Below are 12,050 nucleotides of genomic sequence, written 5' to 3'. Positions count from 1 at the left end.
TCAGCCCTAGGAGGGATACTCCAAACCCCCGCTCACCCCCAGCCCGGGACCAGATCCCCTCGGCCGGTGCCCCGTGACACGGTCACCCGAGGCCAGCACTTCCTACGAAATCACAGATACGTGACCTTCAGGCTGCCAGAAGAGGGACCCCCGCCTCGGGGCCCTGAACCACGCCCGGGGAGCCCGACCCCGGCCAACCAGCCAGGGCTGAACCTACACGTGCCGTGCAAGCTCTGCTCTGCTAAATCACAGAACTCGGCACCGGGCACTTGGTTCAGTGAAGCACCTCCGGGTTCCTGGAAACAGCACGGCCCCATGCTGGTGGGGGCAGGGGGAGGGGCCGGGGCCCCTGAGGCCCAGAGAGGGGCACCAGTGGCCCAAAGACGCCCAGCTGGCAAGTGGCTGATGGGTGCCCCTGGAGGGCCCGGGAGACGGGTACGGGGGGTCCTTGAATCTGGGGAGCACCTGAGACCGTGCACGTGTCCACAAGCCGTACAACGTAGCGAGTGGGTAAACGTGGGCTCCGAAGCAGTTAGCCGGGGTTCTAACCCCAGGCCCCTGACATCCTTCTCTGTGAGTTTGGGCAAGCCACCCGACCTCTGGGCCTTGAGTGTCCTGGTCTGTGAAATGGGCATGATGACGGACCCTTAGTGTGGGTTTCGCAGCGTGAGGAAGCCATCAGTCCCGGGCCTCCCTCGGCAGTCGGCTCAGGGGCTTTCACGCTGCAGAAGTTCAGGTGGCCACTGACAGGGACAGTGAGTACAGGGCCACTTCCTCAGGGCCCTAGGGCACCTCCACCCTCCCTCCCTCATTTCCTTCTTGGTTCGGCACATCTTGATTTCTTCTCCCCACTCTGGGGCCCTGGGATCGATCAGAGGGGGTCCAGACAAGGGGACGCCTGAAGGAGCAGCGAGGGCCTGGCCCAGAGCTCCTGGAGTGACACTCACACCCCAGATGTGGAGCCACACCTGGGTTCCAGAGGTTTGGGCCTGGGATTCTGCAGCCCTGGTCCCTCCCTGAGCCTCAGTTTCCCCATCTCCGCAATAGCAAGAACGGTGCGTCCTTGTCGACCGTGAATTGGCCTGGAGAGTGAGATTAGGCTGGGGTCCTGTGGCAGAGAAAGGGGGGCCTCTGGATGTCCAGCGTGGCCAGGAGAGACCCACGCCCCCTGTCGCACACCACGTGGGGTGTGGAGCCAGCGAGGCAGGCGCCCCACCCCCACCCCAGGCATAGTCACCGTGGCTCCTAAGAGAACTCCCAGTGAAAGGCCAAACACCCCCAAAAACCCACCCCCCTCCATCCCTCCACCCCAGAATCCGGGCGGCTCTTTGCTGCACCTCACAGAGGCTCTAGGAGTGTGTGGGTTGAAAACCTAGATTTTGAACTTTTTGGTTTGCTCAGCACAGCAAGATGCCCACGGCCAAGGCCAGCCGGCAGGCCCAGCCCCCGACTCAAGCTCAGAGCACCCCACTATTCACACGCCATCCGACTCTCTCGCCTCAGCCCCCCGCCAAGAGGATGGATTTGCCAAAGCCAAATGCACATGTGATTGCCACCCAGCTTTATTTTTATGGGCAAATGTAGGACTCACCTAAAATGTTCTACTTTTTTTTTTTTTTTTCAACGTTTATTTATTTTTGAGACAGAGAGAGACAGAGCATGAACGGGGGAGGGGCAGAGAGGAGGGAGACACAGAATCGGAAGCAGGCTCCAGGCTCTGAGCCGTCAGCCCAGAGCCCAACGCGGGGCTCGAACTCACGGACCGCGAGATCGTGACCTGAGCCGAAGTCGGACGCTTAACCGACTGCACCACCCAGGCGCCCCTACTTTTTTAAGTGTGTCTGTGCACGTGTATGTGTAGACAGGGAGGGACTCCAGAAGGAAACCCTCCAACATTTCACACCCTTACTCCAGCCCTTGTCAGCTGGGGGCTGCCCCCTCCCTGGGACACTTGGCCGTGCCTGGAGACATTTTCAGTTGTCACAACTCAGGGGTGCTACTGGCAGCTGGTGGGTAGGGCCCTGGGGGGCAGCTAACGACCCTGCACCGGGCAGCCCCACCACGGAGGATGGTCCAGCTCGGAATGTCGAAGGTACAAGGTGGAGAAGCCACGCCCTGGCCTGCGGGAACGTGGGCGGCTTTTCTGTCCCCCACTGGGGTCCTCAGATTCCCTGAAGAGAAGTGATCAGGAGGACAGACGGACGATGCAGCCAGACCGCTGGGCTTTTACATCGCGGCCCGGGGCCCCCCCGACAGCTGTGCACCCCCCGGACAAGAGTCCTTCCTCTCTGGTCACCAGCTGTGGCCTGGGGCTGTGCACGATGCCCCCCCTCCCCGTCGTGGGGGGAGGACTCGGTGGGATGATGTCTGTGGAGGTCTTGAAGCAGAATAGGCCCTGGCTAGATTCAGGAGAAGCTCACATCTGTGTCGTTAGGAAAAACGACAGTAACAATGTCGGTGCCCGAGAGCCAACCATGCCCAGGGACTGGGCTAGTGCATCACGCAAAATCACTCAGGTTACCCTCAGCGCAACCCTTTGAGGGAGAGATTGTTATTATCTCCTATATGGCAGGTGAGGAAATTGAGGCACAGAAAGGTTGGGCAGGTCGCCTGACGTCACACAGCAAGTCAGTGGCAGAGGAGGGATTACAATTCTTGTTTCAGGGCCCAGCTGCTGGCTCCCTTTCCTGCCTCTAACACCAGAAAAAAGGGCGGTTGTCAGTTGAGTCTCCCCAACTGTCTCCTCTAAAACTGGGTACCAGTAAGTCTTTGTTGGAATCCAGCTCATTGCTAAAACGACAGATGTCCCCTTGTACCTGGCCACTATCCTCCTGCCAGGAGCCCCTGTTTACACGGTTCCCGGAGAGAGGCCAAGACCGCTGGGGATTTCACAGCCCCTCCTGCCCCAAGCCAACTTCAAAACCCTCGGTGTCTTCAGCTCTGCTTTGATTTCAGGCATTTTATGGGCAAGAAATCCAAGCCTTGGTCCTTCTAAAGATATTGGGCTCCTCGGGGGTGGAGGTGGCTTTGTGGGGCCACTGGACAGGCCACAGGCCGGTGACTGAGGCTTTGAAAGGATCTGAAGCCGGGAAGGTCTAACGCCCTTTAGGATCCAGGGCTATGTCCCGGGAGAGCAGGACCCCAAGCCCACTCTCGTAGAAACACCTACCGGCCAGGTGCTCCGCCAGCCCGGGACCAGCTTCTTCTCATCCACTCTCCACCACGGCTTTCTCGAAGCCGGGCGACATTCTTCCCGTTACAAATGGGGAAACTGAGACTCAGAGAGGAGCGACCCTCCCCCCATCGCTCAGCACAGAGCCCGGATTCAGGCTTTTCCCCCTGCATCCCGCTGCCTCCTGACCTTCAGAGTGACCGGCAGGAGAACTAAGGGAGGACAGGTGGAGAAAATCCCCCCGGCGGCCTGGCCCTGGGCTCTAACTGAAGATGAGGAGAGTCACTTGGGGGGACACTTCGAGGAGCATTCATATTTGAGGATAAGCACTCGCTGCAGTGTATCTGAAGGGCCTCAGGAGGGGCGAGGTCCCCAGAAGCTGGGCGTCCACGCTGGGTGTGGACACGGGCTTCTGGGGACAGGGGAGGGCAGGCAATGTCTACACGACCCGATTTCCTAGTCACCTCGGGAGCTCCTTACACACTGGACGGCCTCCAGCCTCCCCAGCCCCACAGCCCGAGCACGCACCCCAGAATACAAGCCCAGTCACAGGGGACGAGGGCAGTCGCCTCGCCACACCCAAGTGGCCCTGGATGGCCACCAGAGCCGCTTTTGGTTTATTCCTTCACTCACCTGTTCACCCACACGAGCAAAACTTACACGCGTCTGGCGGCTGCTGGAACAAAGTGCCATGAATTTGGTGGCTGAAAACAAGAGAAGCGAATTCGCCCACAGTTCTGGACAATTGGGAAACCAAGGTCAGCAGAGCCAGAACCCCTCCAAGGCTCCGGGACACAGAACCCGTGCCTGTCCGGGCACCAGTGGGCTCCCAGAGTTTCCTGGCTGATCGACACATCACTCCAGTCTCTGCCTTCGTCCCACGTGACCTTTATCTGTGTGTCTGTGTGTCCTCTCCTGTCCTCACACGGACGCCGGTCATTGAGGTAGGGCCCACCCCTGATCCAGGAGGGTCTCATCTCAAGGTCTTTAAACTAATGACATCTGCAAAGACTGATGTCCAGATAAAACCACATTCTGGACTCCTGGAAAGACAGGAGTTTTGGTGACTGCTGTGAGCTCTGGGCCCTGGGGACAGACAGGTGGATGAGACAGAGTGGCTGTGACCTCGCAGAGTTCCAGCACAAGAGTGCGCCGGGGAGACAGAAAGAGACAATCACATGGACGAGGGCTACAGGAAGCTCCCCCCAGAAACGCTGGCTCGGGGACACGCTGCAAAGGCTGGGCCCGGGTGCACGACATCAGCACCCCAGCCTCCGGCCGGCTGCCTCCCACAGGGCCCTTCCTGCCCGCGCATCCTGGGGCCTCAGCTCAGAGCTCGTTTCCTCCAGGAAGCCTCTCCCCAGGTGCCCCCTCTGGGCTCCGAGGCCTCCTGAACTTCCTCCCAGCATCGGTAGGTGGTAGGGTTGTATTTTTTCTTACTTGGGAATGCTTTACTTCTTTCCAAAAGGATTGCTTTCTGTTAAAGAAAATTAATTAAAAGCGTCAACAGAAAAGTGCACTGTCTTCCTCCCTAAATCCACTGTGTGGAATTTCTCCCTCTTGGCAGGTAGGCAGGTACCTTCAGTTTAGTCACCGGTACCCAGTAGATGCTCCGTAAATTTTGTAGAGCTAGGGCCTCAGGACAGGGAGGTGGTTGAGTCACCACCCCTGGCCCCCAGGAAGTCACTGAGGTACGATCTCTGTGCTGCCCAGTCCAAGGCAGGGCATACAGTTGGTGCTCCATAAATGTTGGAGATGACTCAGGAGTTGCCCTTGGAGTCCCCTCCCATCTTTGCTGCCGTCTCTGGTGAGAGAAGCCCTTGGTCAACTCAGGGTGGGACCTGGTGAGGTGGGCCCCGGGGGGCCAGAGGCACAGCTGCTGGGAGGGCCTCCGGGAGGCTGCCAGGTGTAGGAATTCCAGCCTGGTGGCCTTGGGGATCTGCTCTTCCCTCTGGGCCTCCACTCCAGGGGCCAACTTTCAGCATCTGGATCTTCCGTCCCCAACCGCTGCCCAGACATCAGGACTTTGGAGCGTCCACTGCCAATCTATGAGCACTTATAGAGTACCTACTGTGTGCCGGGGGCTGCTTTGCATAAGACCAGCCGTCTCCCTCCCTCATGGAGCTGGTGTCCTGGATGGGGAGAGGGGCAGACGAGTCAGTAAGACTTCAGGGCCGAGTGTCAGGGAGAAAGAGGGCAGAAAGGTTGAGGGAGTGGCAGATATTAAATTATATTAAATATTAAACAGGTCAGGGAGGCCTCCCAGAGGAAGTGACACTTGACAGGGACAGTGACGGACGGCAGGAGGCTCTGAAGGAGGAGCCCATGTGCCGGAGCCCAGGGAGGGAGGGTGGGGAGGCAATGGGGCACGTCCTGCAGGGCCCTGTGGCCACTGTGAGACTTGGCTGTCTCCTGTGTGAGGTGGGAGCTGTGGAAGGTCTGAGCACCGGACAGACAGGACGTGACTCGGTTACATAGGGTTCTCAGCCTCGGTGCTATTGACCTTGGAGCTGGATCATTCTCTGGGCACTGCAGGATGTTTAGCAGGGGCCTCCACCCACCAGATGCCAGTAGCACACCCCTCTGCCAGTTGTGACAACCTAAAACGTCCCCAGAATTGCCACATGGCCCCGGTGGTGGGGCTTTGCAAAATGGCCCTGTTAACCTGTAAGGGACTGTGGGGGAGCTAGTCTGGAAGCAGGGAGACCAGTGAGGAGGGGACTGCGAGTCCAGCCAGAGAGGCTGGTGGTGGGCGGTGGGGAGGGTGAAGGCCTTATTTTCTAACTTTGTGATCTGTATTTTCTCAAGTTTCTGCCACGGACACGTTTCTCTTTTGCAATCAGGAAGAAACCAAAGCAAGAAAGAAGTGTTTTGGCTGTTTGCGTTTTGTTTTTTTAGGAGAGACTCAGGTGAAGCATTTCTGCTCACCCTTAAAGAACAGCTGACTGTGTCTGTGCCTCAGTTTCCCCGTGGGTGAGGCACGGCTGGTGGGACGCTACAGGACACAGGCCTCCCACAGGGCACGGCGGCGATGGCTCTCGGAAGAGTAAATGCACTCACCTGCAGTTCTAAGAGCTGATCGTCCAGAAAATACTCCCGAGCCCCCAAACACAAGCACAGGGGGTGTCCGCGCAGCGGGTTCTGTGGGAGTGAAGACCGGCCACAACCCGATGGAATACTACACAGCCGTGAAAAAGCACAAGGCTGCAGGAAGCCTCCCTGCCTTCTGTTAAGAGAAAACCGCCAGGCACCCAGCAGTGTATATTTCAATGCTATTTGTAAAACAAAAACAAAAATAGGAAAGAGAATGTGCGCGGACCTTCGCGTGGGTTCTGGGGCACCCCCTGGAAGGTATGGAAGACAGCTCTAAGCAGGGGTAGGGCTGAGGGGTGGGAGCAGGAGGAAGTCTCCGTTTGCTCCCCTTTCTGAGACAAACCAGTTCCGGCCAACAAAGAAAGTATGAAGAATGACGCCCCCATCTCCAACCCAAGAGAGAAAAACCCGTGGAGAGAACGGAGCCCCCCCTCATCACTCACCCCCCACCCCCACCCCCCAAGGAATCGCCATTCCCGAATCCGCGGCGTATCCTTCCCACACGTGGCTTCTCTCTGGTCGCTCCCTGAGCACCCCGTGAGTCTTCCCGAGTTTTGCCCTTTTTTTTTATGCTGGGTGGGTCACCTCTGCCCCCCATCAGGGATGCGGAGGCTTACGCGAAAAAGAAGTCTTCTTGGCTCGTCGCCCCTCCGGGTGGCTCCTGGAGCTTCGGTTTCCCGGAAGGGGGGGGGGGGGCTGCACCCCTCGCCCCCCCGGGTCCGGGTGGCCGGGCGGCGGCGGAGCGGAGCGAGACCCGGGCGCAAAAGCCCGCGTGCGGCTCGCCTGGCTTCTGCAGGCCCGGGGCTCGGAGCCAGCAGGCTGGAGCCAGGCGGCCTCCCGGGCCCTCCTCGCAGCCGCTTTTGATAAAGCCCCTCTGTGCGTGGGGTGGGGGGGCCCGGCCGGCTGGAGCCAGCGCACATCTGGAGGCCAGCACAGGCCCGGGGCGGCCGGCGCGGCTGACAGCGGCGCCACCCTGAGCCACACGCCCGGCCCTGGGTAAACACGCCCGCGCCCACCCAGCGGCTCACCTTTCGCCCACAAGGCTGCCTTTCTTCTCGGACCCGGGCCGAGGCCGCCGCGAACATTCCTCCCGGTTCAGGGCAGAACGGGCTGCTGACCTCGCGGCTGGGCCGAGATCCGAATCCCGGCGCTGGGCGTCGCCGGGCTGGGGGAGGGGGGGCGCGGCGGGGGGCGGGGGGGGGGTGGCGAGGAGAAGCACTTACTACCTGCCAGGGGCCCCAACTCGCTCCGGACCCCCACCCCCCCCCGCTGTCTTGGGAGTGGGGACATGGGGTTAAGAGTGTGTGCTCTGGGGCTCAACGTCCGGGGTTCGCAGCCCAACTCAGCTGTGTGACCTTGAGCGAGGCTCTCAACCTCTCTGAGCCTCTTTTCCTCATCTGTAAAATGGGAATGATAGCGCCCCCCCCCCCCCCCCCCGCAGCTGATGTGAATATTAAAGTTACCGCAAGTTCATTGCTCCAAAGAGTGCCTGGCCTGTCTGTAAGTGCTGGATAGCCTGACGACTCAGTCCCTCGTTCAACAAAGCCGCATTGGGGGAGTCCTGTGCCAGGCACAAGGGGAGGATCGGGAGAGACAGGGGCTCAGCTGTCGGGGCTCTTGCTCAGCTGAGCAGGGAGGGATGACCACCAGGAGAACACCCCCCCACACACACACACCGGCTTGTCCTGCAGCCTCCTCCCCTGGGACGAGGCTACTGCCCAGCCCGGGCTCCAGGCGGGTGTGGGAGCAGGTGGTCAGGCCAGGGCTCCACACCCCTTTTCTGGGGGATCACAACCCAGAACCAACCCGGGGCAACAGCCGGCCTGGGTCCTCACCGCCTGTCCACGATGTGGGCTCTCGGAGCAGCCACCAGGTCTCCTGACTTCGGGCCACGTGCCGTGTGACCGGGAGAAGCAGCCCCTGTGCGCGCCGGGCTCTAGCCTCCCCTGGCAGTGAGGCCCCCGGCATGTCCTGCCGCCTCCGTGACTTCCGTGTCTTCATTTACAGGGGGAGAAGGTGGAGGCAACAGCACGGGTTCCAGTGGCGCCACGGTGTTGGAGAGACTCCGCGAGAGACCATGGGAAGGGCACGGCGCTTGGCACAAGAGAGAGGCCTGAGTGGAAGTCACGGCAGCTTCCTGGAGGAGGCTGTGCTCTCGGGTGGGAGGAGAAGCAGGGACCAAAGGCGTATCGGGGAGAGAGGAAAGGAGACCAAGCACCTGCTACGTATACAGCCAGCACACCACCCGGCAGTTCGCGTGAGCCATATCGCTGACTCTTCCGGCCACCTGCCGAAGGCTGTACTACAGCCATACCCATTTTACAGATGAAGAAACTAAGGCCCAGAGAGCCAAAATAGTTCACTTGTTCAGGGCGTAAACTCCAGAGCCGGAACTCGAACGCAGGAGGCAATCATGCCTCCTTGTCTCCTTCTTCCCACCCTCTCTCCTTCCATCTCCCGTGCCCTCTCTTCCTTCCTTGGGTTTTTACTGTGTCCCCTTTGTGTGCTGGGTTCACGGAGACCGAGCAAACCCAGCGCCAACCCTCAGGAGCCCCTTCCTCTGTCTACCACCAACCTTGTACCGTCCTTGACCCTTCTGGGCCTCAGTTTCTCTCCTCTGGGCAATGGGTTCCATCTTTGCAGCCCCTTCTGGCCCTTGTGTCCCCAACTCAGATGAGCGGCAGCCGAGGCTGGCTGGTTGGGGCCTCTCTGCCCCAACAAGACGGGGTGGGGGTCCTCCACCTGCTGCCACCGCCCCCCCCCCAAGTCCCCCGTGAACCTGCTCGCCAGGCTGGAGCCAGCCACCATCTGGAGCAACGGGCTGTTTATGGAGCCAGGCGGCGGCGGCCCTGGCCCTGACCCGGCCAATCTGGAAGCGATTAGCAGCCTGGGCTGGGGAGCATTTGGAGTTCTCATCAGTCGGTCGAGACCCCCCCCCCAGCCCCCACACCCCGCACCACCCGGAGCCGAAGCCGCTCTGGGGGTCTCCAAGGAGCCCCTTTTCTTGCAGGGCACTGCAGCTCGGACCTGCTCCAAGGCCTACAGCTCTGAAAACCAGCAGCGGAGGCGGCGAGACTGGGCCACACACAGGCCAGGATGTGGGGGCGGGCTGGAGAGGGTGGGGGTGGGGGATCCGGGGCCTTCCCGGAGGAAACCTCTTGCAGAATTGCTTTTTGGTGTTTGGTTTTGAATGTACATACGAGGACATAGGGGAAACACACACACACACACACACACACACCTCTCAGAGAGCACAGAGGGTGGAAAAGGTGTGGGGTGAAAAGTCCGGGTCCCTACCCGCCCCTCCTCCGGGGCCTCCACTCCCTCTGACCGGAGAATTCAACGATGCCAGTATCTTGGTTCCCCCACGATGGTGCAAGCGTCTGTACGCAGTCTCTACTCATTCCTCTTGACCATTTTTTTTACAGGCAGCACCCACTTTGCATTCTGTCCCACCCCTTCTTTTCCCTCCCTTGGATTAATCCATATTTCTAGCACGACCACTGCTAAGCGTCATAATGTTAATAATGCCACTAGAGGCTACAAACGTTTCTGAAGTACTTACTTACTATGTGGTGGACACAGTTTCTGGATGCTGTGCATGGATTAGTTAACCAGTCATAAGGTTGAAGTGATCCTACTGGGAGGCTGTATTATTCTCAGCATCTCTATGTTGTAGATGGGGAAACTGAGGCACAGAGCAACAAGGCACCTGCCTCGCTCCACAGCAGTGGCTGGCAGAGCTGGGATTTAGGCCCAGGCTGATAGGCTCCCAAGTCTGTGCTCCAAACCTCTGTACTATTTTGCCTCTCCCAAGCCTCCAGAATATTCTGTCTGGTGAATTTGAGGAGGCTTCGGGTGATGCATCACTGGGTTGTTTCCGTCTTGGGCTGGTGCCAGCCGTTCCGTGAACACTGTGGCAGGACGTCATGCTGCACGGGGTTGCGGGGGGGTCCTTTCCCTAAAGGGCCTGGCCAGTCACAGGGGGTAGCAGTCGGAGGGCCGAGGGCCGTTGCCCAACTGTCTTCGTGGTGGAGGTGCGCTGACGCCTGATCCGGTCCCCTGGGAGGATGGAGAAAGCCTCGGCAGCAGCCGCGTCCCGGGCCTGTTTCCAGGGAGACTCAGGTCCAGGCCAGCACATCCAGGGTTTCCAGCTCCTTGGTCTGTCCTAAGCCTGCCTGTCTGCTCTCCTCTGATGGGCAGACAGGACTCCAGTCTCCCTTCTGCTCTTCCCTCCTCCAGCCTCACCCCTCCGGTTTGGGCTCCGTGCTGCAGCCAGAGCAAACCTTGTAAAACCTAAATCAAGCCAGGCCTCTCCCAGCTCACCACCCACCTCTCAGGGTAAGGTCCAACCCCCTCCATCCAGGCCAAGCCACAGACAGGTCCCCAAATTGCCGTGCCCACCTCACCCTTTGCACGGTCCATCTGCCGGAACACCCTCCACACCCTGCATCTGGCTTCTTCTCACCCTTCCGGTCTGAGCCCACAGCCTCCCCCAAACCCCCAGACTGGGTTAAGCAGTTGTCTCCCCCGGTTCCCCCGGAACTGGCCCCAGTGAATCTTCGCTTGGATCACACTGTTGTCTGATGACTGTGTCCCATGACAGAATGGCAGCTCCAGGAAGATAAAGATTTTTGCCTGTCTTACACGTTTCGGTATCCCCAGATCCTAGAGCAGAGCCTGGAACACAGTAGGTGCACAAAAAGAAATTGTTGAGTGCATGCATGCGGAAGTGAATGTATGAATGAATAAATGAGTGAATGAGTCGGTGGAAAGCCTGGATCTGCTGGCATAATGTGGGGGCAGTGGGGTCCTGCACTAGCCCTGGGGCAGGAGGAAAAGGGGGTACAGCCGGGAGAGGAGGAAGCAAAGAGTTTATAAAGCACCCACTGCGCACCAGGCACTTTCTCATTCCTGCCCATCCACAAACCTATCCTGGGGGTCTCCAGACGCCGGGCTGGGAGCTAGGGTGACAGCAAAGAACAAGGCAGGCGGGAACCCCGGGCTTTCCCAGGTGGTGGGGGAGGCACAGCCAACAGGAAGGGGAGCGGAATGAACCCGAATTCGTGCCTCAGCACCGCACGACCCCACTCTGCAGCCGGGAGACAGCTTGTTTGAAAGCTGCATCCTTGGGGGGGGGGGCGCCTGACTGGCTCAGGGGGTTGAGCGTCTGACTCTCGATTTTGGCTCACGTCGCGATCTCGCAGTTTGGTTCGTGACTTCAAGCCCCGCAGTCTCTGAGCTGACAGCCCAGAGCCTGCTTGGGATTTTCTCTCCCTCTCTCTGCCCCTCCTCTGCTTGCACGCGCACGCACGCGCTCTCTCTCTCTTTCTCTCTCTCCCTAGTTCAAAAAAAAAAAAAAACAAAAGTTCCATTCTTGACACACCTGATGTCTCCTTGCCCCTGTTCTGGGTGTTCAAGCACAGTAACTGGCCTACTATGCACCGGGCCTTGTCCACGCAGTTTACACAGCTCTGAGGGAGGAATTTTATTGCTCCAAAGACACAGATGAGGCACCCGGGGCCCAGAGAGGCCAAGTGCCTTGCCCAGGGACACACAGACTAAACCCAGGGAAGTAACATGAAATCACACAGAAGGTCATGGACCCCAGACTCAGGACACCAAATTCCTTCCTCTGGAAGGAGGGCAGGGCACGCATAGGGTCTTCCACAGTCTCCGCCTCGTTTTCTTCCTCTCTTGGAGTGGGAACGTGGACGCTCGGGCATGTTGAAAATGGTCCGTCACAGCAAGTAGCCAGGTAGCCGCGACGTACAGAGTGACTAAC

The 12,050-nt window shown here is 59.3% G+C and overlaps 1 long non-coding RNA gene across 1 annotated transcript; it reads right to left on the bottom strand.

Moving 5' to 3' along the window:
* Nucleotides 1–3,656: 3,656 nt before the first annotated feature.
* LOC147582790 (uncharacterized) lies at nt 3,657–6,958 on the bottom strand. The gene is made up of 3 exons (XR_015248783.1): nt 6,883–6,958; nt 6,233–6,313; nt 3,657–5,304 (listed from the first exon to the last, which is right to left on the bottom strand). It is a non-coding gene; the product is annotated as an uncharacterized LOC147582790 (long non-coding RNA).
* Between the last annotated feature and the right edge of the window lie 5,092 nt (nt 6,959–12,050).

Source organism: Puma concolor, chromosome A3, assembly GCF_028749965.1.
Source record: "Puma concolor isolate L17-30 chromosome A3, mPumCon1.1.hap2, whole genome shotgun sequence".
Lineage (NCBI taxonomy): Eukaryota > Metazoa > Chordata > Mammalia > Carnivora > Felidae > Puma > Puma concolor.
Note: the sequence above shows the minus strand (reverse complement) of the source record. Positions and strands in the feature narration are given on the sequence as shown.